This window comes from Monopterus albus, unplaced genomic scaffold, assembly GCF_001952655.1.
Source record: "Monopterus albus unplaced genomic scaffold, M_albus_1.0 scaffold456.1, whole genome shotgun sequence".
NCBI classification, from domain to species: domain Eukaryota; kingdom Metazoa; phylum Chordata; class Actinopteri; order Synbranchiformes; family Synbranchidae; genus Monopterus; species Monopterus albus.
The window spans coordinates 66,790-73,182 of NW_018128336.1; the positions used below are offsets into that span (position 1 = coordinate 66,790).

At 43.1% G+C, this 6,393-nt stretch overlaps 1 protein-coding gene across 3 annotated transcripts in view; it reads right to left on the reverse strand.

Moving 5' to 3' along the window:
• The window catches only part of zmiz2 (zinc finger, MIZ-type containing 2), a 23,260-nt gene extending 17,754 nt beyond the window's left edge, over positions 1–5,506 (reverse strand). The window contains exon 1 of one of the 3 annotated variants that reach the window (XM_020587398.1): positions 5,097–5,506. The gene's annotated coding sequence lies outside the window, so the exon portion shown is untranslated. Of the gene's footprint in view, positions 1–4,132; positions 4,856–5,096 lie in introns of those variants that run through there. The other 2 variants (XM_020587397.1, XM_020587399.1) reach the window with 2 other exon arrangements.
• Positions 5,507–6,393: the final 887 nt, after the last annotated feature.

Consider the following 6,393-nt stretch of genomic DNA (forward strand, 5'->3'; position numbering starts at 1 on the left):
TTAGCTGCCCAGAGTCCCTCCATGGCTGTTTGACTTGACTACTGGCCGTAAAAACCCTTCTTCTAGCCCCCCCCAGCAGGCGGGGCTGATTTACAGACCGTACTTTGACAACACAGGGGGGAGAAGCTGGAATAACAACAGGAGGCTGTAGGCAGCTGAGGGTCATGGAGGGGGGGGGTGTAGCTGGGAGACACCACGTCCTGTCCCACTGTCACTGGGGTTAGCAGACAATGTGGGAAATCTTAGATAATGAAACTTTAAAGGTTCCTGCTTTAATGCACTCAACCTTTTCATCATTACTTTGCCTGGGCTGCTATGATACAGTAATGTAAAGCGATCTGTAAGGCTCAACACTTTTATGTGACAACAACTCAAACAGTTACCACTAATCCAAATATAATGTAGTCTCTGTAAATTAGTTTCAAGCGGCTGAGTACACCTGGAGCGAGAAAGTTCAATTAAAATTCAAATTCAATTAAACTAATGATCAACTTAATTCGGGAGTAACAGCTATTCATGTTCAAGTGTGTTTGAACGGCCTGAGGGGAAGACAGGCTGGCAGCCAGTCAGTAAAGATGATTAAAGACTCCCTCTGCTACTAAATCAAATTAAAAACAAACACCATTTACATACTGCCTGTGCTTCTCTTTTCTTCACATCAATGAATCAACACTGACTCTTTTGTGTTGACAGCCACTTATCAATACTCTGCATCCCAGGTTTTCATCTTCTGGGGCATAATTCATAGTGAAGTTATTAGTCAACTTACCAATTAGATGATCTGAACTGGCAATGATTTTGTTAACTGATTAATAATTCAGGTGTTTAAATCAAGGAGAGTGTCAAACCTTCAGCAGCTTCCCAGTGAGGATTTTCTTTTTGGGTCACTGTAAACTTAAGTCTTTGGGGTTTGAACTTTTATTTGAGAAGATCAAGACATTTAAGAATGTCCTCTCGACTGTTTAAGCTTAACAAATCAGTTAATTGAAAAGTAATGGACGGTTGTTGCAGTCAAAGCTATAGCTGCTAATTAAATGTTACAGACATCTAATTAACATTTCACATATGAGGCCTGTTGCCTCATTTCTAGGTTGTGAGAACAGGTTATAACACAGATGGTATATAATGGACGAAGTTAAGCCAAAATATTGCCAATATGCGCAGCCATCTTGGTTTTGTAAGACATTTTTCAGCCAGTAGCGAGCAGAGGTAGAGCCGTGGCATCAGGAAGCCAATCATCTAAAGCACCCCCCTTTTTATACCATTATATAACATGATGAAGAGTAAAGACCACTTGTACACAACTGAGTGGGATAACATCTAACTAAAATGTCCCATCTGCTAACGTGGGGGGGCAGGGTTGATGACGTACTGCAACCAACCACCAGGGGGCGATGGCTTCATTTCTGGGAGTTGTAGTCATCCATTATTATATTCAGTCAACGGGTTGTTAATTACACTAAAACCTCTGCCTTCTCAGCCCACAAAATGTGATTAGGCATTTGAGGTGGAGTTATTTTACACTTTACATGCAAATGTTTTAGATCTATACTGTCACTTATTTTGATTAATTACAAAAAAACAACAGAACACTGCCACAAAAAAGGGCTCAGCATAATCAACTCAAGACAAATACAAGAATGGAAAACCCATAATAAGATATTAGATAATGATAAAACAAAATTTCTAACACAAACAGATGAAATAAAAACTTAATTTTAAAAAGGTGGGGCACTTTATTATAACTCTACAAGAATCCCCAGACATCTGCTTAGCTCGCAGCCGTCACGCTCAAACAGAATCTGATATAGCGCCGGTAGAGTGAGTGTCACTACCTCATGGTAAGCTAAGAACTTTAAACTCCATCCAGCAAGGCACGATCGTCCCCCACCTCTCCTGACAGTTCTCCACCCTGTTGAGTAATCTTTTCCAGAGCAGCTAATTTACTGTTCTCAGTGAACCAGTGTTGCTGCAGGTGAGTAACAAGCCAATGCTGAAATGTAAACCTCACAACATTCAAAGAAAGAATTTTGACTGCAGTTGTGGATTCGATACTGGAGTCCTAGTTGCACCCATAAGTCACAAAGCATTTATTCAGGTGTCAAGAAACGTGTATTATATGACAGCAGCCGTATGATCTAGGTGTAACATGGTTGTTCGAGTCACAGAGTTACTACACAAACTGACAAAAGTGCCGTCTCCGCTGCTCAGAAAGCAGAGTGGGTCTGTAAACAAACCCAGGAGCTGATCGCCGTGTAATACTACTGTAAATACAGGTGTCCCCATGTATTATCAGCTAAACCTGCAGGAACCTGACACACTTTAAAATCCCACTCATTCTAGTCATTCAGCTCTACGACGTAGGTGGTTTAGCATTTATCTAGTAGAAGGTCTGACAGGCCGGCTTGATACACGACTTTAACAACTCACTGATTACTAGAATCAGTTGGTCAGTCATTTCACCTCTACGGTCCCAGAAGCACAACAATGTCAGCTTCACAGTCAATCAGCTGCATTTCAAGTGGTGTCTGTGACTTAACTGCTGCATCGATTCTTCTACCAATCATTTTCTCAGCTAATCAATTATTTGTTGGATCTGCACAATGTCAGAAAACAGAGACCAGTGGCTGTCATGAATAAAAACCTAATGCTCTGGATGCACTGCGGGTGTGTTCTGACAGAGCCAGGCCCGTTGCTCATCGATGAGTCTATTAGCCAACTGACAACTACTTTTGCCATTTTCACAGTCAGAACTGGCAGAGGTGGAGAAAAGTGTGAATATTAACAGCAAACCTGCTGCCAGGAATAAAACCACCTGAGACGGTTCCTTTACACGCAACCAGGTGTTAAGAGGGTTTATGAAAATATCGTGTCCTCTGTGTCAAAGCAGGCTCGTGTCTAGAAGAAAAGACCTCCACCTTCCTATCATAACTAAATGAAATAAGTAGTCAGGTTCTTGACTGTTAGTATCTATTCATAACACTGTCTGGAAATTAAAAGTATTTCATTAATAAGCAAATCACTGAAGGCCACTGCTGTTCACACCTGCAGCCAGCTGCTGGTAACAAAGGACTCATTAGACGTCTCAAAGGAACCTGAGAGGTTATACAATTTAAACTCTCTGAAATACAGAAGACCGGCAGGCATCACAACTGGCAAACGTCAGCTCAAAAGGACAGGACAAAATATTATTACTGCAAGGAATAAAAGACAATGAGAAACTGCTACGTGAAAAGGTGCCACAGGTGCCTGATTAGAGGAACTGGGTCCAGGTCAATGAATAGCTTGAAATACAACCAAAAACATCCAATATGCAGAATTTTAAAAACTTTTACTGCTGACTTGACAGAAAATTAATTGCTGTAACAATTTTTCAAAAACAGATCAACTTCTGGTCTTCAGTGGAGACCAGTTTGTCTTGTGTGACAGGAAATGAAAGGTCTCCAGCTTCTGGGCCGTTGGCCACACAAGACAAGCCACCTGAAGTCGTCCCAGTGAGCTCTAGTAAAGTGCCAGTGCCAAACTGGACTAAGAAAATAATCAGCAGATGAATTGATAATGAAGTTTCAGTTGCAGCCTGAGCACACAGGACACATGCTAAAGCCAGAAACAAACATCTGGATGTTTCAAACAGCAGCATTAAACACACAGGGTTCAGTCTTTACAACCAGCTCGTTATCCAAGATGTCTCTGTCTTTGCATGTAAACCCTGACCCAAACCGGCGCCAGCTGGCTTCAAGTCAAAACATGTTATTGTACCCATGATACATTCAGGAAGTCATGGCCAAAGGGAAAACTGGCAGTGGCAGCCTCACCTCAGAAACACATTGCAACACAACAACACAACATGGTAGAATAACAGCAGTGAAGCGTGCAACGTGCCAAAGGAGCCTGATTCAAGCCTTTTGTCGACAGACCCCCGCTTATGATATGATTATTAATCTGTTAATAACATGAGCCAGATCAATACAAATTAACACACACAACTCGGACCTGCAACAACACAAAAACATGCTGCTCACATTTACAATGATCAGAACAAAACATTTCGGCAGCTCTTTCTGAGGAGCCTTTCTCTTTCTGTCTCTGTCACGAAGTTAAATGTACGAATAGCACGTTTCGTTTCACCTACCTGACTGAGCGGCTTCACCAACGCAGATATGTGGAAGCTGCTGCTAAAGCCGAATATAATTAAGAAGTGGCAATAAAAAGCAGCCGTTTTAGATAAAAGTTTTGGTGTGTTGGCACCGTAGCCTCGCAGCGTTAACTTAGTGTTATCTATCGTAGTCTAGTTTGTGCCAGAAGAGATCTGGAAACACAGCTGGTCTTCAACAACTGCGGTCAAGGGAACCGTCGATTGCAAAAACCCGGTCATGTGAGCAGTCGTTCGAATTCTGTTGCTTTTCTTTTTGCGCAATTACGGTACGGGTGCTGTGAGCGGTCGAAATGGACGTTTAAAGAATGGCTATTTTGGCAATTGCCAATTAATTGTAATTAACATTTCAAACAACTTCTATTATTTTTGCATCCTGCCGTGTGTATTCAGGCTTCTTGAAAACACCAATGGACTTAAAATCCCAGTGGATTTATACTGATAATATGCTTCACTGACTACTGCAGAATGAAAGGTGAAGACATTCTACTGTACTTTTCATTTGGAAGTTTGTACGAACTCTGTGGATTCCTGTTCAGAGCGGCCTTGACTATGATCACAAAAGTTTAAGAAGCCCAAATACACGTACAATAGGATGTGAAATGACAGAATGTATCGGATATCTTAGAATTAATGGACATTCAATTGCCTAAATATTCATCAGTCTATAAACGTGCAGTTTGGCCGCCACCAGCACCCGTACCATAATTGCACAAAATGAAGTGCAACAGAAATCGAACGGCGGCTCACTTGACCGGGTTTTTGCAATCGACGGCTGACTTCCCCGCAGTCTTCAACACGCTGCTGGCACCGTTAGCCGCTAGAGGCTACTTGGCTATGTTTGGTTAACGTTAGCTCATTATACCAACTGCGTAGTTAGTAACGTAACCCAAATAGCTGGCAGTTGTAGCTTGATAATTACGGCGGTTTGTGTGGAGCTTACCTTTGCTGCCAGACGATGAAGCCGCCTGACTGTAGACAGTTCAGTTAGCTTAGCCACATTAGCTAGCTAGTGTCGCAGTCGGGCTGCTGGATGTCCCTGTTAATAAAATCTTCTACGCTGTTTTCTTTTAGTTTTCACGTCCCATACATACAAGGAGCAAATACTTCAGATTTATAGACTTATACATTGCCTGCGGTAGCAGCTATAAGCACTAGCTAGCTGTGCTATGTTAAGTATGACTTTACTAAAGACCTGGTTAATTAGAATAAGCTTGTTGCAGTCTGTGCTTGTGCAGGCTGACAGCTCTGTGCACTTTCCTATTGCACAATGATCCCGTGTAACATATTCATGAGATCACAGGGCTGACGTCTCCCACAGAGAAAGGCATTTTCTTGTCCCTCCTCCTCCTCCTCCTCCTGCAAGTGAGTGACTGACTGCAGATCATCAGAGAGGGTGGAGGGGGGGTGTCATGGAGAATGACATCATCCATAAATGATCACGTACATATTATCCATGCACCATGCAACATTGTGATTTCGGCTCAAAGCCATCATGCACCTGTAACACCCAACATGTACAGTTGTCTGCAAAAGTGTGGGCGGCCCTGGGCAAATTACATTGGTTTTTGAAATGAAAAGTGAATAAGTGGGGCTATGTGTTTCAGCCTCATATTAATCTGAACCTAACCTGATGTTCTCTTTCCATGTGACTCAGATCTGGTGTTCTGAAGTGGGAATACATCAAACCAGATGTCCTCAGACCAGATCCGGGCCACCTGCATATGTGTTCCTAGACCCAATTCCTCTCTGACCTCTGACTGTGCAAGCGCCATCAGAACGGTCAGATCAGGATCCATGTGGTCATTTTAACGTCTCCTCTGCACATACGGCCTGTCGTCATCATTCGGCGTCGGCCCCTCACAGACCGGTAACAATACACATGGAGGAGAGCAACGACAGCGACTGGGTCAGTGGAGAGACCAGGACGTTTATGGAGAAGCTTCTGATCAGGCCAAACTGGGAGGAACATATTGTAACCCAGCGGTTTGGGAGGAAACTGGGCCGTTTGACCGTCGGTTGTTAGTCTTGTGCACACATGGCATCTGTGCATGTGTGGCAGTATAGGAGCTCAGTGGTACTGGGTACTCACTCGGACACCCAGAACTCTGCATGTGCCACAGTCACTGTTTTTTAAGTTAACTAAATTAAAAAATGATGCATTAACATATGAAGCAAGGCTGTAGGAGCTGTCTTCACTTCTGGCTCGGGGGGGGGGGGGTGCCCAAACCCTTGGACAC